The sequence below is a fragment of the Pinus tabuliformis genome, chromosome 8 (genome assembly GCF_031772625.1).
Source record: "Pinus tabuliformis cultivar Carrire ecotype Pingquan chromosome 8, CPIR1, whole genome shotgun sequence".
In the NCBI taxonomy this organism is placed as follows: Eukaryota; Viridiplantae; Streptophyta; class Pinopsida; order Pinales; family Pinaceae; genus Pinus; species Pinus tabuliformis.
Window position 1 is genome coordinate 1,162,556,740 of NC_142294.1, and position 26,568 is coordinate 1,162,583,307.

The following is a 26,568-nucleotide window of genomic DNA, read 5'->3' on the forward strand; positions in this document are numbered from 1 at the left end:
GGGGCTTCACTGACGATATGGGTAGGAGCTTGCCTCCCAGAGGCGGATGGAACTGAGCCAGCAACTATTTTCATGAAGCTGGGAGCCATCTGGAGAATGCTCTCCTGCTGAGTATAAAATGTTTATGAAGAAACGAAGGCCGTAGAAGATTAATAAGAAATCAAACACGATTATCATTCATCAACAAGGAGCAGTATGCGATCTGGATCTGGTAGGGTTTTAGCATTTTCTTGTGCACTCTGGGGACATGAGCCGCCCTCTTTCCCCAAACAGCTTTGCTCCTGAGTGCCCGAAGATCAAAAATCAAACGTGATTAGCATTCATCAACAGGGAACAGTATGCGATCTAGATCCGGTAGGGTTTGGAATTCACTTGTGCACTCTGGGGACCTGAGCCGCCCTCTTTCCTCGAACAACTTTACTCCCGAGTGCTTGAAGATCATAAATCAAACACGATTAGCATTAATGAACAGTATGCTCCCTTTCAAGGCCACAGAAGATTAACGAAGGCTACAGAAGGCCGCATAAGATTAATGAGAAATCAAACACGATTAGCATTCATCAACAGGGAATAGTATGCGATCTAGATCCGGTAGGGTTTGGCATTTGCTTGTGCACTTTGGGGACCTGAGCCACCCTCTTTCCCGAAACAGCTTTACTCCCGAGTGCCCGAAGATCAGAAATCAAACACCGCAAAAAGGCCGCAGAAGAAATGAAGGTTGCAGAAGAAATATAAAACAAAACAAATCATAAAAATATGATTGTTCTCAAACACCGCAGAAAGGCTGCAGAAGAATTAAATTGTGTCCCCACAAAAGGCCGCAAAAGATTAGGCCGTAGAAGATTCTACACCACTTTCACATGGAAGACTGTAAGCCAGCCCCTTCTCCTTTTTAGTCTGGAGCCAAAATTTCAGTCACTTGTACTTCCCCTGAAGTTGATGCTACCTTATACCATCAGCTTGTAGGAAAAATTTTGTATCTGACCCATACCGTCTTGACCTTTCCTTTGTTGTTGGCCTTATTGCTCAGTTTATGCAAAACCCACATGAAATTCATTGGAAAGCAGCTAAAAGAATACTTCCTTATGTTCAAGATACAGTTCAGTTTGGGATTCATTATAGTGCAAAAGCATCTCCTCTATTGGTTGGTTTCACTGATTCCGATTGGGCTGGTGACCCTGATGATCAGAAGTCTACTACAGGTTATATCTTCACCCTTGGTTCTAGACCTATTACATGGGCTTGCAAGAAACAAAGTGCCATTTCTCTTTCTTCAGCAGAAGCAGAGTATCATGGTGCCGTAGAAGATAGAAAGGAAGCCTTGTGGCTTCATCAGATCCTGTCAGAGATTGGTTTTCAGCAGCAACATCCGATTACACTTTGGTTTGATAATCAAAGTGCCATTGAACTATGCAAAGATCCAGTCCAACATCGGCGCAGCAAACACATTGAACTACACATTCACTTCATCAGAAAGCTCATTCATGACCATGTTCTTGAAGTGCAATATTGTTCAACCGATGATCAAGTTGTAGACATCTTTACAAAGGCTCTCACAGAAGTGAAGTTTACTAAACTTCAATTTATGGTTCGAGTTCAGGAAGTTGTCACTAAGGGGGGATAGGCTATAATTCCTCTTTCCTTCTCCTATTGTGTCATATTTGTACATCCTTCAATCCTATCCGAAGTCGTTCTTAAGGGGGGATGTTAGGATATTCCAACACGTAGGAAATAGTTAAGTATAACCTAGTCCAGTGTAGAGTTAGGTAAAGTGTGTTTCTTTACTATGTACTTTTGTAACTTACAATCCGATGGTCACAATATGTAGTGATTCGACGGTTCATTCCATCCTCGGTATTACTGATACTTGATATGTGGCTTAACACCCGATTGGTCCATGATCTCTATTTAAAGAGCATGGAGGGTCATTTGTAGGGTGAACTTTATGAGAGAAGCTTATGTAAATTTTCATTCTTTTATTAATAAATTGACTAAAGTGGTCACGTTGGCTCAAGTCGTGGACTGTTTCCCTCTTTGAGGGTTTTAACCATGTCAAGAATACTGGTGTATTGATCTGTGATCTGTTTGTGAGTAGTGTCCTCTGGTGTTCTATCTGAGGAACTTACCTTGTAAATTCCTACAAATTTTGGTCTTATTGTAGATTAGTTGAGGCTTTGATTGGTTCATGGTATGGTAATTTTTTAGAGGATGCTTGGAAAAAATGGTTATCATTCCCTTCTTCCTGTACTTTTAAATCTTTGCATATGATTATCTTTTATGGGATATGGATCGCTTGTAATCGCTCAAAATTTGGAGATGTGGCCTCCTCTCCCATGTCTATTGCTACTAAAGAAATGGTCATTCTTAGTCATTTCCCTCAAGATAAGGATATGCGTAATGTAAGAGTCATTGAAGCTGAAAAATCCAAATTGATCACTTCCTTGGGATTTTTTTGTCGGGGCCTCTGATGTTATGGGGGATCATAGTGGTGGTGGATTTAGTTTACACATCTTTGATTTTCACTCTTTCCATGATTTAATGGGTTTGGGGCAAGGTTGAACAACTATGTGGAATTGTTGTCTTGTACAAATATTCTTTCCTTTGCTATTGATTAGGTGATTACAAACATTCAGTTGTTTGGTGACTCTTTGCTTGTGGTTAATTGGCTAAATTGTGTCCAGGCTTGCAAAAGTATTTTCCTGTCTCCAATATTGGATCATGTTATTATTCTAAAAAATTCATTTGACTCATTTTCATGTCATCACATATTCAGGGAGCGGAACATGGAGGCAGATCAATTGTCCAAATTTGCATTAGTCTCAGACCTTTCATATGTTTGTGGTCCATTGATGGAGCAAGTTTCTCCTGAGGCAAGAGTTATTTCTTAATTTTCACTTTTTTTGTCTTTTGCTTCATAATTAATTATATATGAGCTTATTTCAGTGCTCATTTTTGGCTCTCTACTACAAGTATATATGTATATATTTCCGCTACAGTTCTTGACATGTTCATTGAACATCTTTGAGACTATATGTTTTGAACACTCAGACCACTCAGTATATATATGGCCACATGATGATATTTGTTTTATACTTTTTTTAAGACGATAGGCATACACACTTGGTGTGTTTACAGAATGTAATTTTTATCATCTTTTAATAAAAATTACAGTTTTTTTCTCTGGCAATAATATATATATATATATATATATATATATATATATGAAATATTTGAAATATATCTTCATCACATTTATAAATCTTGATGTGATGGATCCTGAAGATATATTTCAAATTAACTCCACTCACAAAATCTTCCATTCAAAAATTATGAAAGTTATTATGAAAACAACATTTACATATTAAATCCCCCATGGCGGGTGATCATGCATTGTGATGCCCTGGTAATGATGAATCGGTCAGGGAAGGAAAACCATCTGGCCTCCCATATCAATTCGCTCAAATCCTAGTACATAGCATTAAAAGTTTAGGTGCAACTAGCATCAAATGGTTTCGAGGCTAAGTACGCCTAGTTTAACTCTGATGGCACCAGCCCAACACTGTTCGGACTATTGACAATTAAATGATTGTATAAGTGATTATATGATTGTAAAGGTATTACAACTGTGGTTTCATGTGTGAGCACCAACCATCGGATATTTCTGGAAAGTGATAGGTGGCAATTAATTCCGAAATCAAATCTGTGTACTCGCCTCGGGTCACGTTTCCCGCTCCTTGATTTTCCAAAACTCCTCCTCTATCGCTCATACAGTCACTTTCCTTTTGTTGCCAAGGGTTCGTTCGATTATGGTTCTGCTGATTGGGGAATGCAGCTACGCTGCAAATTCTGGGTGCGCCTCTTGGTATGCTTGATGGTCCGACAGTGTAACTTCTGTGCTTGTTTGTTTATGCCTGTGTGGGTAGTCTCTAGCCCTGGTTCGTTGGGCAGTTGTGAATGTTCCTGCCGTCGCCTGGGTAAGTGGTTCTTTGTGCCTTTTCTGTTGTTGGCTCAACAAGTCTTTGTGTTTCGAGTTGTGGTTTGGTATGTTATGGTCTGGTTTGCAACTCAGTGGTTGGCATGCGTTCAGGGCTCGAAACAATGGCATCCTTCGGTCATCGGGTTCACTGTAGGTAGCCTCCTCTCTTCATGATTCAATTTTCCGTTTTCATTCCTTAATTTCTAACGTGTTTGCTCCTTCATCTCAGCAGTTGGTTGGAACCCGTGGGTTGAAGGCTCGTCCTCTGTTCTCACTGAAAATCCCTTGGGTAGAATAGATGTGACCTTTGTTATTTGTTTTTCATGCACTGTAGTTTAGTCTTCTCTATTAATGTGGCACTAACACCTGTGTTTTGGTTTCTCTGCAGGTGTTAGGGTTTGCGGTTGGATGTATTTGGAAATGAACATTTCGTTCTTTGTCCGGTAGGCTCCACCAACATGAATTATCTTCAATCTTCGTTTTCTTTTTAGAATAGGCCTCTGGGTATGAGGGTTTGTCTCCCCTCGATGCTTGTCAAATGTGACTCTCAGCCGTAGGTGGTGTTCTGGTCATCTTGTTGTCTTGGGCTTCCACTGTCTGGTGATTATTAGCTGTAACTTGCTATGTATAGAAACAATTTTCAAAACCCTCACCTAGGGTTCGTCGTCCACTCACTTATATGTCTGTCCATATTTTGTCTTGCAATGCTATTATATATTTTCATACATTTGCTTTTGTAATTTGAAGAAAAACTATAGGAAAGAACGTTGGATTCGATTTACCTGAATGTTATTTATATGCTTAGGCCATCGTTCTTTTTAATCTGGATTCTACGCTTGGAAATGCAATTGTTGCTTTACGGCTATGCTTGTAATGTTTTCCACAAACAGGAAAGAATGTTGTGGTTGCTTTGGTAATTTGTTTGACAGTCAATTTCAAAAATAGAAATTGTCACTGGGCCTGTGGATGCTTGACCCATACTAGAACTTATTTGTGTTGCTCCTATTCAATCAACATTGTTTTCTTCAATAGAAATTTAAGCCCTCGTTCTGGCATTTGCTCTTATGTCTCACTGTTAAGACTGTCTTCTCAGGAAAGACAAAAGGAATTAAATGCAATGGTCTGTGAATAGTCTATTCAGATGTTTGTTAATTAGGAAGCACAACGAAAGTAAAGTAGGACACACAGATGGATTGAATTGTTTTCTTTGTTATTATTATTACTAGAATGCAAGAAGTGTTGAACCCTCTACCTGGCTTTCACTGTTACATTTATATGCTTTTGTTTACAATTAATGAAACTGTACATTTACTTTTCAGTTGTAGACCTTACAGTTACATAGCTATTAAGCATTCGGTTATGTCTTTATGACAAGATTTTCCTTTTAGACACATTTGTCTTTTCCTCTTAAAATAACAGGACAATTATTAATCCATGGTTTATTAAAGACAGACAAGTAAATAACCCTAACCAACCAAACTACCCTTGACTAATATAGAGATTAAGATAAAAACAAAATTCCTACCTCCTACTCTGACAAACTAAACATAAAAGACAAACAAGATGTTAACTCAACTTTCCAACCTGGCAGAGACCAACACCCGGTCATGGTGCCTTAGCTGGATGCTCCTACATCAGGCTCCCGGGCAAAAAAGAAATCATGACTCCGGTCCATGAGCTCCTCGACTGAAGAACCTGTCTGCTCAATCTGCCTGGCATCAAGCCACGAACTGTCCTCAATAGGACGGTTCTTCCACTTGACCAGGTATTGCAGATACTCCTTCCGCCGAGTTCGTTTGGCCACCTGAGTGTCGAGAATGCTCTTGATCTCGGGAGGTGGAACGTAAGGCATCTGTCTCATCCAAGCTTCTCCTCCTTCCTGGGTATTCTGTGTAGGTCACGTGGTTCTGTCTTCTTCTTTTTCTTCTAGGTCAGCAGTGTAAGGGAATAGGTCTGCTACATTAAAGATAGGTGAAATGCCTATTCCCGATGGTAACTGTATCTCATAAGCATTCGCTGAAAATTTCCAGAGGTCTTTGCAAGGACCTATCTTCTTATATTTCAGCTTATTGTATGCGCCTTTAGGAAAGCGTTCCTTGTGCAAATGCGTGAGGACTTCATCTCCTATGTCGAATTGTACTTCCCTTCTCTTCAAATCTTCTTGCTGTTTATAATTTTGGCTGTTGTCCTGCAATTTAATTTTCACTTGCTCATGAAAATCCCTCATCGTGTTAGCGAAATATTCTCCATCTGCGCTTCACCTTTCTTGCATTCCATGATCCCGCAACTCATGCACTCTGCGAGGATGCATGCCGTACAGGATCTAAAATGGATTGTAGCATGTGCTGCGATTAGGCAAGTCGTTATAAGCAAACTCTGCCTATGCAAGCACTCGATCCCACATCCAGGAATTCTCACCAATCAAGCTTCACAGCAGGTTTCCCAGACTCCTGTTTACCACCTCTGTTTGTCTGTCAGTTTGCAGGTGATAAGCAGAGCTGTAACTCCACTGTGTATCCATTTTCTTCCACAAGGTACACCAAAAGTGCCCCGTAAAATTCACATCCCTATTTGAAAGAATAGACTTAGGCAACCCATGTAGCCTAAAAATCTCTGTGAAAAACAAGTGGGCCACGTGAGTGGCATCACGGTTTTTCTACAAGGGATGAAATGCGCCATCTTCGAGAATCTTTCCACTAATACCATCACCGAGTCATAACCTCGTTGTGTCTTAGGTAGACCCAAGACAAATTCCAAGCTGACTGAGTCCCACGACCTGCCTGGAACGGGTAATGATGTGTATAGTCCTGTGTTTTGACTGTGACCCTTCGCCAACTGGCACACTTTACATCTGGTCACAAATCATTGTACATCCCTCCACATCTTTGGCCAAAAGTAGAAATGATTGAGCTGCTCAAGTGTCTTGTCCATTCTGAAATGTCCGGCTAGACCTCCACTGTGCTTTTCCCAAATAATGTTCTCCCTCATCGATCAGTCAAGAATGCATAGCTGTCCTCCCCTAAACAATAGTTTCTCTTGCAAGTTGTAGTCCAACCATGGATTGCTATCTCTCACCAAGGGATTTTGACATGCCTCATAGGCCTCCTTAAAATCTGTGTCAGTCTGGTATAAATCTTTCAAGTGCTCAAAACCCAGCACTTGCACAGTACTCTCCTGCAGAAGTAAAGCTCTCCTACTCAGTGCATCTGCCACCTTGTTGGCCTACCCGCTGATTTGTTTCAACACGAAGGTGAAACTCTGCAAATATTCCAACCATTTGGCATGTTTGTGATTCAGCTTGTGCTGTTGCATTACATACTGTAGCGCATAATTATCTGAAAACAACACAAATTTGTTTCCCAGCAAATAATGCCTCCAGTGTTTTAATGCCTGTATAATAGCATAGAATTCCTTGTCATAAGACGAATATTTCTGTTTGCTTTCATTTAGCTTCTCGCTGAAAAATGCAACAGGCTTATCCTCCTGGCTAAGTATAGCTCCAATAGTCGTACCGCTAACATCACAGCGAACCTGAAAAAGCTTCTTGAAGTCTGGAAATCTCAGGATCGGCCTCTCTATGATCTTTTTCTTTAATAGCTGGAAACTTCTCTCCGCTGCATCCGTCGATCGAAAAGGCTAACTGGCCTTTTTAATGGTGTCCAACATAGATGCACAAACTTCACTAAAATTTCTTATGAATTTCCAGTAAAAACTCGCTAGTCCATGAAAGCTATGTACCTCAAATAAACTTTTCGGAGATGGCCAATTAACTATCGCCACAATCTTCTCCGGATCCATCTTCAGTTCATTTTCTGCTATTACAAAGCCCAAGTAAATCAATTCCTTCTGCAGAAAAGTACACTTCTTAAGATTTATCAACAATTTTTTCTGCTGTAATTTTTCCAGCACTTTCCAAACATGGCGAAGGTGCTCTTCCCTTGTCCTACTGAAAATTAGTATGTCGTCCAGGTACACTATCACAAATTTTCCAATGTACTCCTTCAGCATCTCATTCATTAACTGCATAAATGTACTGGGCGCATTGCTCAGTCCAAATGGCATGACCAGCCATTCATACAGTCCCTCATTCGTCTTAAAGGTTGTCTTCCACTCGTCCCCCTCTCGTATCTGGATTTGATGATACCCGCTCTTCAAGTATATCTTAGAAAAATTTGCTGCCCCGCATAAACAATCCATCATATCGTCCATCCATGGTAGTGGAAACCTGTACCGGATGGTGATTTTGTTAATGGCTCTCGAGTATGTGCACATCCGCCACTCTCCTCCTTTCTTGGGAGAGAGAACCGTTGGAACTGCGCAAGGGCTCAAACTCTCCCTTATCAATCCTTTGTCTAGCAGTTCTTGTACCTGCTTTCTAATCTCTTCATTGTCCTTGGGGCTCATTAAGTATGTCACCTTGTTCGGCAAACTGGCTCCAGGTATGAAGTCAATATGGTGAATTATGCTTCTTTTGGGGGGTAATTTGTCTGGCAAGTCATCCACCACTATGTCTGTAAATTCTTGCAACATTTGTTGGATTTTTGGAGGTAAATATGATACCTCTGTATGCAACAACACGTTTTTTCTCTTTTTACAACTGCATAACCCATCTCACTATCCTCAACTTGTCTCAGGAGCTGTTTTCCGCTAACCAACAATGCTCTTGGCTCACTTTTCCCTGCTATCCCTTCCTCCTTGATGGGCACACGTGTATGCTTGACTCCGTGCGCATAGAGGGCCAACATTGGGAGTTCAATGGATAACTCTAGCATGAAGCATAGGGGCCACACTTCGTCTCACTATGGTATCCCTCCCGCCGAGATCCTTTTCATGGATACTCTAGGGCACATTTCAACCAACACGATTATTTTTGGTAATTCAACTCACACCTCAACTCTCTTTCACCATTTCGATTTCCCAGTAGATGTGATTTTTTTTTCTCTCAGTGGGAAGTGTGATTGGTATCTCTTAGGTAACAAGTGAGGGAAGGGGCTCATTTGGGTTGGTTCCACAATACTCTGCTCCTCATAATAAACAGAAAATTATCAAAGGCTTAAACTCTGGCAAGGTCTTGACCATGGTAATTACCAACTTTAGGGAGAGATTTTCTAATCATTAGAGTGCTCCGAGCTTGAATGTAGCAGTTTTGATTTTCGGTAAAGAGCTCTGGTCCTTGGCTCGTTCTGGGCATGCAAGCATTTGAAAAAGGATGTTTCAGTTCTAGGGTATACCTTAGCTTGTGGGCTTTGCAGGAAGGACATGGAAGTGTAGTGGATTCGAGCTTTGGTCCTCAACTAGCTCTGGGTGTGCAATAGCTCGGTGGGGGTTCAAGGTCACTGGGCTCGTGGTCATGGTGGTCACTGGGTGTGTGGTCGTGATGGCTTGTGGTCATTGTGGCTGAGATCATTGGGTTCGTGGTAGAAGTGGTACATGGACATTGGGCTTGTGGTCATAAAGGTGGCACGGGGTAACCTGTCTCCCCAAAGATGGGTCCAGCTTCATGTCAATTGTGCCAATAATAATCAAGTTTTGTCAAGTGGTTTAGATACTCTTATAGATTCATAGGATTGCATTTTTTTCAGCCTCTGTCAAACTCGAATTTTGGTAGTGTGAACTCAGCTAGAAATGGAATGCGTACATGCTCTCCTTTGTATAATTTTGGCATCATTTTTGTCATGTTGGATGCACTGATTAGGAAAAACCTATGTAATCTTAAGATGTTGAATCTGTGTTTAGATTGGTTTCCCTTCGGACAAATGAATAACACAAGGCCATACTACATTTAATGTTTTCTTAATATAATGAAACAGATTTTACACAAAAAAACATTTACATATTAAGAGAATATATATATTACAAAAATAAATATATAATAAATGAAAAATTAAATATATTTAAATTATAATAAAAATTTCTTATTGAAACTTATAATCTTAATTAAAAAAATTTCTTTTTTCACATAGATTTTGAAAAAATAAAATTAAAAAAATATGTATTTGGTTAATCAAAACTTTTCTATTATACATATTAGTAAAATTTAAATTAAATAATTATGGGTTCAAATTTACTTGTGTCCTCCTTAAATTTTAACGATCTCCATCAACTTTTCAGTGACCAAATCCTATAAACAACAAATCATGTACACCAATTTAATATTTAGATTAAATATGATGTTAAAATTAAATTATTAATTTTAATAATAATATCAATGGAAATCATAAACTTCCCAACTTTTTGTCCTTTAGTGGCATCCCACGAATGCATTTTGATAAGATTGCAACAAGTTATAGTTGAAGTCCAAGACCAACAGGTCCACACATGCAAGAACCATGCCAACACATTGAAATTTAACGATATCCAAACAAATAATCTTATACTTCTCCAAAATTTTCTTTTAATGTCGACAAGATATCTCTGAGACTACTTTGGTGAGGGTAGTTAAAGAGGTTCCAGTGAATAGACTCCTTTGGTGATCGGAGTTAGGGGAGACTCCAGCGATTTGAATAGGAAAATCTAATCAATAAAGAATTGAAATGGACTTGAGTGAGTGTGGTCAATTATTATGTGTTATGAAAGTAAAAGAAATTTATACTCAACCGAAGTCGAGACCACCAGTAGTGTCTCTCTCGATCAATGAACTCAACTCTGAAATTACAGGAATACATGGCGATGCAGTGAATTAGAAAGGAGACATTTTTTCATGACAAGGATAGTTTTTTCATGGTGGTCCTCAATGAGCTTATTGATCCTGTGATTAACATATCTTAACTCATATATATAACCTCGTGCCATGGCAGAAAAACATGGATGTCCTAACCCTGCATTAATTCTTTCAATTTCACACTAATCTCCTTTGAACTTAATTACATCCATTCATTGTTACAATGAACAACTCTTTTAGTTGAGTTGGTATGCCTGCATAGAAGTAATTAGGCAATGGTTTTCTTTGTGCAATATCCATGGTTGTTTGTCAGTGTGTGTTCTTATTTTTTACTCCACCAATTCACCACCAAATTATACCCCACAACTAGAAAGCATGGGGCAATCTTCAGGGCAATCTTGGTACATGTATAAATGCTAAGCCTTCCCAACTGATCACAGCAATCTCAGCTATATTCAAGCGAAGGTTTCATAGTTTATAAGTTAAGTTGACAGGAGGAAAATGTTGAACACAAAGACATTGCTCTGCCCTTGCCCTTGCCCTTCCAGGGTTGCAATGAAGTTCTTGTTAATTTCCATCCTGTTAGTCATCATTCAATACCTGGATATAGTAGCAGGAAAGCATTGGTAGACAACCAGGCATTACAAGTTCAATGTAACCATATAGAGTGAAAATAATATACTATGTTGGAGTTTACTGGGGGTGTTCGGGTGTTTGATTATATTAACCTAATTATAATGCATTGGGTTGCACGTGAGGCTAAGTAATGTGACACGTCTTTGCAACACAAAACCTTTGATCACCATAAATGGAAAGTATCCAGGACCTACAATTTTTTCTCAAGAGGGAGATCAAGTAATTATAAAGTTGTTAAACCACGTTAAGGACAATGTGACTATTCATTGGTAATTATATTTATGGTTTTTTCAGATTTTAGTAAGGAGAAACTTATGATATGTATGATAAAGTAAGTGTATAGATTGATTATTATAGATTGATTTCTATATGTAATCATAGTACTTATCTAGCTTGCATGCCGCTATTGAATAGTTGTATATATCATGTATGTTGTTTCTACATGCAAGCATGGGATTCGACAGCTAAGGTATGGATGGGTAGATGGTCCTGGTTATATCACCCAATGTCCAATTCAAACTGGAATGAGTTATGTTTATAACTTCACCACCATAGGACAGAGAGGAACTCTATGGTGGCATGCACACATTTCTTGGTTAAAAGTTAGTGTACATGGTGCCATCATTATATATCCTAAGCCACATGCTCCCTACCCATTTCCCAAGCCATCCAAAGAAGTCCCCATTATTCCAGGTGTTTGGTCAATTTAGTGTGTTCTAAATTGTTGATTAAAATGTCAATCCGGGATTCGTAAGCTGACGAAGTGAAGTGTACTATATGTACAAGATAACCATTTTCTTAGTATTTTGTTGTTTTCGAGTATTTTTTAGTTTGTTTTTGGATTTATCTTTTATGGATTCCCTAGTGTGTGATGGCGAAAATGAAAGTTAAGTATGGATGGTAATGGTGATTTCTACAGTGATTTTTTTAACTTAAAAGTGTTCAAAAAGAAAGCTCTAAAATAACTGTAATGAAATCAATTCGTAAGAGGAAGTAAATGTATCAAACAATGAACTAATGACAATGGCCCAGTATCCTTACTGCTGTATGAAAAAGAAAGTAAAAACTGAACTTAAAGCAACTCAAAGACTGAAAGCAAAGCAACTAATTCACACTACTTCAACTCTTCTGATCCTTTACCCTTCAACTCAATCTGCCTTATGGGAAGCAATCATGAACAAGTTAAGCAATATGATATCTAAATTGCAGGAAATTAAATTGCATAAAGGAAACTAATCACACTACTTCAACTCTTCTGATCCTTTACCCTTCAACTCAATCTGCCTTATGGGAAGCAATCATGAACAAGTTAAGCAATATGATATCTAAATTGCAAGAAAGCAAACTAAATCACACTACAATAAGTAATATTCTGATTCCTTACTAATAGAGTCACTTGACTATAGAGAGAAACCATAAACAAATGAGTAGTATGATGTATAAGTAGCAGAAAAATAAATAAGCAAAACACAATTTGAAAAATGACAGTGCTAGAATTAAACTTCAGAAAATGAAAATTAGCAGGAAGGACAAGATGATCTCATATGTCAGTAGTTATCAAAAAGATGAAAATTTGCCCGGGCTGCCTAAGAAAACCTGTAGAAAAGCACTGATCAGCTGACAGCTATAAGAAAACATAAATGAAAATGTAAACAGCAGTGAATTAAAAACATCAAAACAACATGTTATATACAAGCTAATAATTATGAAAGCAGAAACATAATAAAATCAAATGAGAACTATACAGAGCTTTAGTGCGCAGGGGCCCTCTGCCACCTCAGCTAGTCAACGAACAGTCACAAAAATGAGCTCAGGAAAGTAGTCTTCTCATGTATTAAAGCAACAACAAAACACGTAAAACAGAGTACAGTGGGGTGATAACAACCGTCAAAATTACATCTCAAAAGCTTAACCACATAGCGTTTATCAACGTGTTATTTATAATGAAAAGTGTTGTAACTAACTCCTAAATCCTATGCTGTTAACTGCGTTTCCAGAGACACGTAGATCTCCTCAGGCCGAGATCTAGCGTAATGGTCATCATGTCCATTAAATCCTCATCGTGGTAGCTGCTGGATTCAGGTTACGGGGTTGATCTCCAGGTGTGCTGATATCTCTGTGAGCTGAGGACTGTGCCACGTAAACCTTCACATGCTCAAAACAGAGACGTGCCACTGCTAAATTCCTTGGTTGGCTTTGCCTTTGACCCTTGTTGACCGTGACCGTTTATGGATGATTTGGCTGATCTGAAGGGACACGTTCCATGTACACATCACTTGTAGCATGCCCATGTGGCTCGTTTCTTCATAGGACACCTGTAGCATAGCCTTTAATAAAATGGCTGCGGAAACTGACAAGTTTCCGCAGCTGCCTGAACAAAAATCTAAACCAAACAACAGTCATAAGCATAGTTAGAAAACCATGTCAGAAGCTCTTTTTAGACTATAATGCAATGATTTAACAGCTTGGTGGATGAAGTAAGTGGAAAAAGAAGGCTGAAAGGGTGTATAGGAAGGTGCAGGTTTGAGGCTCAACATACCCCCACTGTGAAGGCGTTGCATGTCCTCATGCAACCAAAATTTAGTCGTTTCCCTCTAATCCATATGTTCTGAGGCTTCTGCTAGGACATCTAGCCCTCTTTTCTTCTTCTTTGGTGCTAACAACATCCTGGGTTTCCTGAATAGACATTTGAACTTGAGATTAATCAATGCTCTGCTTAACTTTTTGCACTTTTTCTTCAGTTTCTTGTTTTTCTTTTGCCACAGTCCTAAATGGAGCATAGTGTTATCATGGATAATCTTATCTACCTTGCTCTGCTCTTTGAGTGCTTCATTTTCCTGCTTGATATGCCTATTTAGGACTTCTAATTCAAATACCTCCTGTTTCAAGGACTGAACTTGTGCATCTAGTGGCAGAGTGGTACTCGGACCTGCAGCTGATTGTTCTAAGGATTCCAGGTAGTTATATACCTCTTGCTGATTGGGATCTACCTCAGGTGTATTTCTCGGACTAAGCTCAAAATCTGGTGGAGGAGGACTGCTCTCTATTTCTAGCCGAAAAGGGCTTTCATCATGTGGAGGAATTGATTCAATGCTTGGTTGAGCTGGAGATTTCTCAAGTGTCTCTTCACCTAAATCGATAAAGTGAGGCTATTTTTCTTGGGTTTTACGCCCCTTTCCTCTTAGCCTAGTGCTCCTCCTTAAGTATGGACTAGTACTCTTTTCTTGTGTACTCTGTTTTCCTTTTTTCTTTTTCTTTGCTATAACAGCTTGTTCTTGAAGATGTACTAATCTCTTTGGAAGTGTTTGATGATCCTCCTCTATGGATTGCTCAGGAGAGGGGTAAACTTCTTGAATGGTCCTTTTTTTTGTTTCTTGTCTTTAATTCTATTCTCTTTTCCTTCTTGAGTTTTTATAGTAGGGGAGTCTTGGATTGTAGTATCCTTTTCTTTCCTCCTAATTTTTCTTGGAATCTTTGGTGGACTACTTCCAGAGGCCTCATATGGCTCTTGGAAGTAGTTTCTTATCAAGAATTGCTCCCAAGTATCTTTAGTTTTCTTCAGCTGGTCCTCAATAAGAATTTTTATGAGTCCATGATGATATAGATGAGGTTCAATGTTGCCTATGTGTTTTTGAACTGTAATACTCATCTTTTTCAAACTCAACAGCAGAAAATGAGGCAAATTAAGAGTGTGACCCTCTAAGAAATTCATCATCAGTCTAGCATGATACATATACATAGAACCAAAACGTCCTTCACACGTGATAAATTTTTGCATAACTAACAGCAGACTAGACCATTCCTCTTATAGTGCATGAACAGGGATGCCTCTTGTAAACACAGTGGTATCCATACCTTGGTTTTGTAGCATAATTCTCCATATCTGATCGTCCACACTTTTATTTTTAAACCACCTCTCACCTTCTTAAGGTAGGCCTGTGGCAGCTGCTACTGTGGTTTCAGTCACCGTGAGCTTCAAGTCTCCAATCTCCACTGTTTGACCATCAAAAGACCGTGCAAAAGCTTTGGTCACCTCCTTGTTATGGCCTTTAAACTTTTGGATAAATCGTAACCATCTGGCTTTCTTCAGCAATTCTTTAGTTTGAGGATAACCTTCCAAGTATTTCGGTCCTTCTGGCTCTACTCTCAGTAATTTTCCCATCCTCTGTTTTGAATTTCAACTGAGAGCTCTTCTTCGTGTGAGGGTTTAGAGAAAAAAATGGCTCGGTTACATGGTTTAGGATAGACTGTAGTGGCTGCAATCGGGGTTTAGAATAAACTGTAGTGGCTGCAATCGGGGTTTAGGATAACTGTAGTGGCTGCAATCGAAAATGGAGAACAGGGAATGGAAATACCTGAATTACAGGAGGAACAGAGGGTGAGCAGCAGTAAACAAGTTCATAAAATAAAATGCGGATGCATGTGAGGAGTATGGTATTAATGGAGTGGTAAACGAATGGAGTAACGTTGGGATTCTTTTGAATCGGATGACTGTGTATGAAATGTTACACGTCTCAATGGACGGCTGCGGAAAATGCGGCTAAGAAGAACCGTAACGAAATAGGTCACGTCTCATGAGTACGGGTAATAAATGAAAGTGCAGTCAATCTTGAGTTTAAACTCGAAATAATCATGAGACCGTTGGAGAAATGAATGCAAGGTGTGTGGAGTGATATCGTGGAATAGGAGTGGTTTAATGGAGCCATCATATCGAATCATTGCACGTAGTAGAACTTTTTATGGTTTGATAACTATGCGTAATTATGACTTGAATTGTTATTTGATAAAAAAAATTGTTCATACCTTTGGAAACTTTGTCATTTCTTGCTCAAGGCTTCTAACCAATTGCTCTTCCTTGATGTCTTGGAGATGCCCCATGTCTTCAGCTCAATTACTCCTGCATTTCATGATTATTGCACTAACAGTTGACTGTAAATTTGAAAAACAGAGTGATGGTGGCTGCGGAAATCGTTTCTGGCTGCGGAAACTGCTTCTAGCTGCGGAAACGGCTTCCAGCTGCGGAAACTGAGACAACACCCACTTAGCTGAACAAAGATAGTTAGAGAAGAACTAACTGAATGAAAATAGTCCTGAAAGGGACTTTTATTGATGAAATGAAATGGAATGAGTGGAATGAAATGAAAATGAAGTGGAGTGAAGTGAAATGGAAATGAGAATGAGATGGAGATGGAGTGAAATGGCAAATGAGGTGGAGTGAAAATGGAAAAAGAAAGAGAGAAGATTTTTTTTTTTTTTGGAAAATATAGAGTGTCAGGTGTCCCTAATTTTCACTCTACATTTTCTGCATAAGACCGCCAATCTGTGATTGGTTTTCAGGCTTATACACATATATATATATATATTTTTAAAAGAACTGAAAGAAACAAAGGTTAGGTTGGTGGGGGAGAAGGATTCTTCTCCACCAGCCTTATTTCAGAATTCTCTTGGAACATTTTGACAAATTCCTCTTTTGAGAGTGGCTTACGATAAATTTTCAATCGGTGGTCATTCACAATGAGAGGAGTTTGAAATTCATCAATGGTCTTGATTCTTACCGCTCCATTGTTAAAGACTTTGTCAATCTCATATGGCCCAAGCCAATGAGTCTGAAATTTTCCTTTGAAGTCTTTAAACTTGGAATCAAACAGTAATGCCCAATCTCCCTCTTGAAACTTTCTCTCTTTGATGTAGCTGTCATGCCACTTAGCTCTTTGATGTTGAACTAGATCAGTCCTTAAAATTGCTTCTTGTCTGATCTCATCTAGCTCATTCAACTGCTCCATTCTGTGCTTTTGGGCTTCTGATAGATTCATCCCCAACTGGACTGCCATCTTGAAAGTCTTGACTTGAAACTCAATAGGAAGCAGGACTTCTTTCCCATAAACAAGTTCACAGGGAGAATGTCCTGTTGTATTCTTCCATGTAGTTCTGTAGGCCCATAAGGCTTCAGGAAGCCTTTCTGCCCAATCTCTTCTGTGTAGATGAACAATTTTGGTGATGATGTTCTCAAGAACTTTGTTTGTAGACTCCACTTGGCCATTTGCTTGCGGATGGTAAGGAGTAGATTTTCTGTGCTTGATTTTGTATTCTTCCATCAGCTTCTCCATCAAGTTAGATGTAAATTGACTTCCCTGATCTGTCACAATTTCTCTTGGGACACCAAAACGAGTAAAAATATCCTCAAAAAGAAATTGAACAACTGAATTTTCAGTGGCAAAAGGCAATGCTTTAGCTTCTACCCATTTAGTGACATAATCAGTGCATACCAATATATACTTTTTCTATTTAGATGGTGGATTAATAGGTCCAATGAAATCTAAAGCCCATTTTTCAAAGGGTTCAATGAGTACCTGTGGTTGTAATGGAATTTCATTTGAAAGAGTCGGTCTCCCAACTCTTTGGCAGCTGTCACACCTTCTGACATATTGTTTTGCATCTTTGAAAAGGGAAGGCCAATAATATCCTAAAGAAAGGATTTTATAGGCCGTCCTTTTGTCAGCAAAGTGTCCACCACATGGTTCATCATGACATGCCTTGAGGATGTCAGGCATTTCATCTTCCCGAACACATCTTCTGATCACACAATCTAGCCCTGTTTTAAACAATTCATTAGAAATCCATGAATAACTTGAACTCTCCTGAATAATTTTTCTTTTTTCACCAGGAAATAGATGTGGAGGTAGCTTTCCTGTAACCAAATAGTTAGCAATATCTGCATACCAAGGAGTCTTAGTAGTTATTGCAAACAAATACTCATCTGGGAACTTATCCTCTACAGGAGAATCTTCATTAGTATTTTGGATTCTAGACAAGAAATCAGCGACTGTATTTTGTTTCCCTGGTCTATCCAACACAGTAATATTGAATTTTTGTAAAAGTAAGATCCATCTTGTAACTCTGCCATTAGTAACAGGTTTTTTAATGAGATATCTAATTGCAGAATGATCAGTATGGACAAAAGTTTCATAGCCAGTTATACAGTGTCTAAACTTATTGATTGCATGAACAACAGCTAAGAACTCTTTCTCAGTCACAGTATAGTTTAACTCGGTGGGAGTCAAATTTTTACTGGTGTAGTAAATGGCATAAGGAACTAAATCCTTTTATCCCAACACAGCTCCTAGAGCTGTATCTGAAGCATCTGTGGAAATATGGAAAGGAAGTTTCCAATTCGGGCCTCTCAAAATGGGTGCTTCAGATATTCTTGTTGTCAAAGTTTCAAATGCAGATTGACAATCAGGATCCCATTTGAATTCACAGTCTTTTGTAAGTAACTTGAAGAGTGGAGATGCTATTTTGGTGAAGTTTTCAATGAATCTTCTATAGTATCCAGTAAATCCAAGAAAACTTCTAACATCTTTTTGACAATTTGGAATAAGCAACTTGGAGATGACTTCAACTTTTGATCTATCAACTTTAATCCCATCCCCTGAAATATGATGTCCTAAAACAATCCCTTCAGTAAACATCATAAAGCATTTTTCATGACTTAATGATAGGTTTGTTTCTTTACATCTTATAAGGACTTTTTCCAAATTCTCTAATGCCTCTTCAAACGAATTACCATAAACTGTAAAATCATCCATATAAACCTCTACACAATCATGGATTAGATCGGAAAAGATTCCTAGTACTGCCCTTTGAAATGTTGCGGGTGCATTACATAATCCAAAAGGAAGTACTCGGTAAGCAAAAGTTCCCCATGGACAGGTAAATGTGGTCTTGTCCTAATCTTCAGGTGCTACCTGAATCTGATTGTAACCACTAAAACCATCCAAAAATGAAAAATACTTTTTGCCTGCTAAAGTATCTAATACCTGATCGATAAAGGGTAAAGGAAAGTGATCCTTCAAAGTTTCTCTGTTCAATTCCCTGTAATCAATGCATACCCTCCATTTACCATTCCTTTTAGGTACTATAACCAAAGGAGAAACCCATCGGCTATCTGAAATTGGATAAATGAAGTTTACATTAAGTAACTTTTGGAGCTCTTCTTTCACTATCTCCCTAAGGTTTGGATTCATCCTTCTCTGAGGTTGTCTGATTGGTCTACTATTTTCCTCAATGTAGATGTGATGAATGCAAGTCTTAGGGTAAATACCTTTCATATCAGTATATTCCCAGGCAAATGCAGTAGAATTTTTTTGCAAGATTTTGGTTAGTTCTTCTTGTTGTGATCTTTCCAAATTTTTGTTGATATTCAATGTTTTTCCTGGAAATATCTCAATGGCGGAACTACCAAACTCTTCCATAGAGAAAAGAGACATTTGTCTAGATGATAAATACTCAATGTCGGAATCTAACTGAAATTGTGTGTGGTCATATTCTGAAGATGTTTCAAAGTTTTCTAATGTGTTCAGAATTTGACTATCTTCACTAACTTCAGAAATGGTAAAGACAGGTTGTATAGTATCTTCATCATCAATCCACTCATTATCTCCTATTTCTGTAATTGCTTTTGTTGGAGGATATAGATTGAATTTCTTTGTCGAATTACCATCAGAAATATACATATCCCCAGACCTACAACTGATGAAAGCATCGGCTGTGGCTAGCCAAGGTCTTCCTAAGATGAGAGGGTGTCCTCCTAAATTACTCTTGGGGGTTAAAATCATAAAATCTACTGGATATTCCCAAGAGTCTAAGGAGACTGAAATGTCTTCTAATACATCATCTGGTTTAATAATTGATCGATCTGCAAGTTGCAGTAAAGTAGGTGTAAAGAGAAGATTAGGAAGTTTCAGTTGTTCCATAGTCTGTCTACTCATAATGTTGATAGCAGCCCCTCAATAAATCAAAGTATTTGGAATTTCAACCCCATTGATATGTGTTTTGACAATTGGACTACTGGGATATACATATTTCTGCATAGTAATTTTTCCCATCATGATGTCTGCAATTTTCCCTACCAGGTGGATTCTTCTTGTGTCTCTAGGTTTCCTTCCTGGTCTTTTAAGACTCAACTCCTTTACTGTTTTTGCTAGAACAGGAATCTCTTTAATGGCTTGTAACAAGGGAATCTTGATACAGACATTCTTCAATTCCTCTAGAAAATCATAGTCAGGCAACAAGATTTGTTTTTCCACCCCTTTGTTAATTTGTAATCTTTCAGGAAAAGGAGGTGTGGATGAAGATGCAGGTTGCTCAACTATAGGAGTTGTGGGGGTTAGCTCTTTTTCTTTTTCTTTTTCTCTCTGAGTGTTTGGGTTTTGAAGAGATGCTTCAGAACCCTTATTGGCTTAAAGAGATTCTTCCTCAGAAATGCTTTTATTTTGGGCATTTATAGAAGGTTTATCTAGAACTCTACCAGATTTGAGTTGTACATCATTGAGAGGAACAATCATATAGGCAGGAAATTGTTGACCTTCTACCATGTAAGCATTTTGAGGGTTTTTATTATTGGGGTTTGGCAATGGCTGAGAAGGAAGTTGATTTGACTTCTGTTGGAATAGAAGCAAGAGTTGAGAATTCGGATTCTGTTGAGAAGGTTGTTGTTGTTGTGGAAATGGCAATGATAATTGTGGATTTTGATTTGGAAGTTGTGGAGCTTGTTGATTTTGAAAAGATGGAGGATATTGATAAAATTGAGCAAATCTCCCATAAGGATTTTGCATACCTTGTACCCATGATTGAAAAGAATTTTGAGGTTGGGACCAAGGTTGTTGCCAAGGATTCCAATTTGGTGGGGTTTGAAAGTTCATAGGGTTATTAAACCCTTGGTTTTGTTGCCCCTGCCAAAGTCTCCTTGCAACAAAACATAGAGACTCAATTGTATTTGGATCTTCTTGGAAGACAGCTTTGAGCCCAGGAATTGAAGGACAATCCTTGGTCTCATGATTCTCTGAACAAATCGCACATGTTTCTACAACTTTTGCATCCAAGGGACATTCCCTGAGAGCATGTTTTTTCCTACATTTTGGGCAAAAGATGGCTAAAGCTTCAGCTTCTGCTTTCTGCTTATTGTGGATCTTAAGAGTGTCTAGTTGCTCACTAAGACTCCCTAAGATATGAGTTTTGAATTCATCAAGCATATTGCCAATCTCAGCCCTACTTACTGATCCAGTTGCAGATTTGTTTGCTCTGATGAGAGAAGGATCTCTAGGCCCTTTTCCAGTTTTAGATTTTCCTCTTGAGAGATGGACACACAGTTCTGCTATATCATGAAGTGGAAGTTGAGATATGTCTCCTTTTCCCATCATGTTCAAAATATCTATCCATTCATCTCTAATGGCTTTTAATAGAAGGGATTTCAAGGTTTCCTCATCTAAGTTACTCATTTTTGCTCTTTTCAGACTGTATTGGAATCTTTCAAGTAAATCCTCCAAGTTTTCATCTCCTCTTTGTACCATTTTAAATACTTCATCCTTGTGGTTGGTAGGCATACAATAATCCATGTATCTATCCAGAAATGTTTGTTTCATATCATTCCAAGTCCTAATGGATTGAGTGAGTAATCCCATGAACCATTTCAAAGCAGCTCCTTTCAATGTTGAAGGAAACAGTTTGAGTTTTTGAGAGTCTTCCAGATAATCATAGGTTCGACACACGACCTCAAACTCAAATAGAAATGTTTCAGGATCTTCATTTCTTAACCCATGAAAGTTTGGGAGGACAAATGGTGAAATATTTTTCATTGTTGCTCGAGAATCCTCATTGACTATAGGAAATCCAAATGAGTTATCTCCATCCCTATTCCCCCATTGTTACCTCTACCTCCTCCATTATTTCCTCCTCCCCCTCCTCTACCTCTACCTCTACCAAATCCGTTAACTCCCTCTTCTGTCATGGTAGTTTTCTCAGAGATTTCAGAGTCCTCTGGTTCCTCTACTAATGGCGAACGAGGAGGAATTTCTCCCTCTTCTTCCTCAAATGATTCTACTTCTTCAATTACAATGTGTCTCCCTGTAGAAGAAAAGAAAGGATCTTTTCCTAATTCAGATTTGATGGATGGTGAGGAAGAGTCTCCTAACTCAACTACTGTCTCTTGAATTCCAGGAATCCTAGGGCTAGGAGTGTAGGTTGGAGATGATGGAGGTGTCTCTTGTCTATTCCTTGAGGTTGAAGGAGTTGTGAAAATCGAACTCTTGGCTCTAGCTAAAAACCTTACCCTAGAATCTCTTGCTCTATGCATATCATTTTTATTTTTCTTCAAGTCAGGCTAATAATTCTCTTTCTGATCTTCCAGGTCACTCTAGGTGCAAGAAGAGAGCATACTCAAGAAACTATTAAACCAATAACTTTCTCTTTTCTGATCCTCCAGATCACACTAAGTGCAAGAGGAGAGCATACTTTGAGAGGTTATCAATTTTCCTTCCTTGAATTTTTTTTTTTTTTAAGAAATTGGCTACCTAGTTTCACTTCCCCGGCAACGGCGCCAAAATGTTTGGTCAATTTAGTGTGTTCTAAATTACTGATTAAAATGTCAATCCGGGATTCGTAAACTGACGAAGTGAAGTGTACTATATGTACAAGATAACCATTTTCTTAGTCTTTTGTTGTTTTCGAGTTTTTTTAGTTTGTTTTTGGATTTATCTTTTATGGATTCCCTAGTGTGTGATGGTGAAAATGAAAGTTAAGTATGGATGGTAATGGTGATTTCTACAGTGATTTTTTTTAACTTAAAAGTGTTCAAAAAGAAAGCTCTAAAATAACTGTAATGAAATCAATTCTTAAGAGGAAGTAAATGTATCAAACAATGAACTAATGACAATGGCCCAGTATCCTCACTGCTGTATGAAAAAGAAAGTAAAAACTGAAATTAAAGCAACTCAAAGACTGAAAGCAAAGCAACTAATTCACACTACTTCAACACTTCTGATCCTTTACCCTTCAACTCAATCTGCCTTATGGGAAGCAATCATGAACAAGTTAAGCAATATGATATCTAAATTGCAGGAAATTAAATTGCATAAAGGAAACTAATCACACTACTTCAACTCTTCTGATCCTTTACCCTTCAACTCAATCTGCCTTATGGGAAGCAATCATGAACAAGTTAAGAAATATGATATCTAAATTGCAAGAAAGCAAACTAAATCACACTACAATAAGTAATATTCTGATTCCTTACTAATAGAGTCACTTGACTATAGAAAGAAACCATAAACAAATGAGTAGTATGATGTCTAAGTAGCAAAAAAATAAATAAGCAAAACACAATTTGAAAAATAATAGTGCTGGAATTAAACTTCAGAAAATGAAAATTAGCAGGAAGGACAAGATGATCTCATATGTCAGTAGTTATCAAAAAGATGAAAATTTGCCCGGGCTGCCTAAGAAAACCTGTAGAAAAGCACTGATCAGCTGACAGCTATAAGAAAACATAAATTAAAATGTAAACAACAGTGAATTAAAAACATCAAAACAACATGTTATATACAAGCTAATAATTATGAAAGAAGAAACATAATAAAAACAAATGAGAACTATACAAAGATTTAGTGTGCAGGGGCCCTCTGCCACCTCAACCAGTCAACGAACAGTCACAAAAACGAGCTTAGGAAAGTAGTCTTCTCATGTATTAAAGCAACAGCAAAACATGTAAAACAGAGTACAGTGGGGTGATAACAACCGTCAAAATTACATCTCAAAAGCTTAACCACGCAACGTTTATCAGCGCATTATTTATAATGAAAAGTGTTGTAACTAACTCCTAAATCCTATGCTGTTAACTGCGTTGCCAGAGACACGTAGATCTCCTCAGGCCGAGATCTAATGTAATGGTCATCATGTCCATTAAATCCTCGTCGTGGTAGCTGCTGGATTCAGGTTACGGGGTTGATCTCCAGGTGTGCCGATATCTCCGTGAGCTGAGGACTGTGCCACGTAAACCTTCACGTGCTCAAAACAGAGACGTGCCACTGCTAAATTCCTTGGTTGGCTTTGCCTTTGACCCTTGTTGACCGTGACCGTTTATGGATGATTTGGCTGATCTGAAGGGACACGTTCCATGTACACGTCACCTGTAGCTTGCCCATGTGGCTCGTTTCTTCATAGGACACCTGTAGCATAGCCTTTAACAAAATGGCTGCGGAAACCTGTGCTGGCTGCGGAAACTGACAAGTTTCCGCAGCTGCCTGAACAAAAATCTAAACCAAACAACAGTCATAAGCATAGTTAGAAAACCATGTCAGAAGCTCTTTTTAGACTATAATGCAATGATTTAACAGCTTGGTGGATGAAGTAAGTGGAAAAAGAAGGCTGAGAGGGTGTATAGGAAGGTGCAAGTTTGAGGCTCAACACCAGGTAAGTTCATATATCTTAATACCTTTTATGGATAATCTGGACCGTGTAACAATGGCTAGAGAGCATACCAGATGGAATTTAATGGTTTTATACACACCACCTTGCAAGAGAATGGTGGAATGCAGATACTAAGAAGGTTCCTTAGCAGGCCCACCAAATAGGAGGAGGTCCAAATGTGTTAGATGCCTACACTATAAATTGATTTCCTAGACCACTTTACAACTGCTCCAATGGTAATGGAAATTGTATTTGATTTTTTTATTTATTTGATGTGATGGGTACAAAAGATGATGTCACACATTTACTAACCATAGAATTTTATGTAGATACATTTGTTCTAAATGTCAATCCTGGGAAGACATATCTCCTTCGAATCATCAATGTTGCAGTCAATGATGAGCTCTTCCTTGCCATTGCATTTCACAGCATGAATGTGGTGGAAGTAGATGCAGTTTAAGTGAAGCTTTCCAGATAGACACTCTTGTTATAACACCTGGCCAAACCACCAATGTGTTATTCACTGCTAATGGTATTGTTAATGTTGGAGGAGTTAACCAGTTTTACATAGCAGCTCGCCCATTTGTTACAGGTGGTGGAACATTTGATAACTCCACTATTGTGGGAATTGTGAGCTACAACATTTCCAACTCTAATACCTCTTCCACCATTATGATGCCTAAACTCCCATCCCTTAATGACACTTCCTTTGTAGCCAACTTTAGTGAAAAACTTAGAAGCTTGGCTACCTCACAATTCCCTACACTGGTTCCTCAAATAGTTGACAAGAAAATTTTCTTTACAGTTGGTCTGGGACTGAATCCTTGTCCCAAGGGGATGGGAAATTCCAAGCACCCAATGGGACAAGATTCACTGCCTCTGTCAACAACATTTCTTTTTTTCTCGCAAACACTTCTCTTATTCAGTCCCACTATTTCAAGCAGATGAAAGGAGTTTATAAGACTGATTTTCCAGACAATCCTCCATTCCCATTCAATTACACTAGCACTCCACCAAATAATACAAAGGTTGTGAATGGGACTAGAGAAAAATTCCTTCCCTTCAACACAAATATTCAATTGATTCTTCAAGACACCAACATATTTAACAAAAACAACCACCCTGTCCATCTCCATGGTTTCAATTTCTTTGTGGTGGGCCAAGGTGTTGGAAACTACAATGAATCAACAGATGCACCAAACTTTAACCTCATTGACCCTGATGAGAAAAACATTGTGTGAGTTCCCAAAGGAGGTTGGCTACTATTAAATTCCGTGCAAACAATCAAGTAGTACATACAAAATATGCACACAATCTCATCTCATTTCTCCAACTTTGCTTTAAATCATATCATTGCACATATTAAAATTATAATAATGCTTGTTTAATCAATATCCATGGAATATATGCAGGGGTGTGGTTCATGCACTGTCATTTGGAGGTTCATACATCCTGCAGACTGAAGATTGTGTGGGTAGTAAAGAATGGAAAAGGGCCCCTTCAAACTCTCTTGCCTCCCCCCTCTGACCTCCCTCCTTGTTGATCTCCTTCCTTCTCACCGGTGCCCACCATCACTTTCATTTCTTTCCTGTTTCATTTGTTTAGATGTTGGCGTTGGGTTTTTGTTAGGAAGATTTCACAATAAGCATGTTGCCACCTTTTAGTTTGTCTGCTCAAGCATCCTTTTCATCCAACGAAAAAGACGACCAATCAAAATGAAGAACTATATTGAATAATTGTACAGAAAAGTGCTTGGTACATGAATAAAAGAGTTTTTGGTTCTGCAATGTATGATCTATGACTTAAAGATTTCACTTCCCGTTACAGTGATTAGCTTTTAAAAGCATGACTTAAGACAAAGGCAATTTAAGGCAATTGTATAAATTTGATTTAATGGTGAAGTTGATGGACTTTTTCTTTGAATCATTAGTACTATTAAAAACAAAATCCTACACTATGTTATAACCTAAGTTTACATTATGTTATAATAAGTTATGCATTGATAATGTTTATTATGTCTTACATTGGGTTATAACCTAAGTTATGGATTGCT

General features: G+C 38.4%; 1 pseudogene; it reads left to right on the top strand.

The window, feature by feature from the left end:
* The first annotated feature begins 11,138 nt into the window (after positions 1-11,138).
* LOC149239472 (laccase-4-like) lies at positions 11,139-26,058 on the top strand (annotated as a pseudogene).
* Positions 26,059-26,568: the final 510 nt, after the last annotated feature.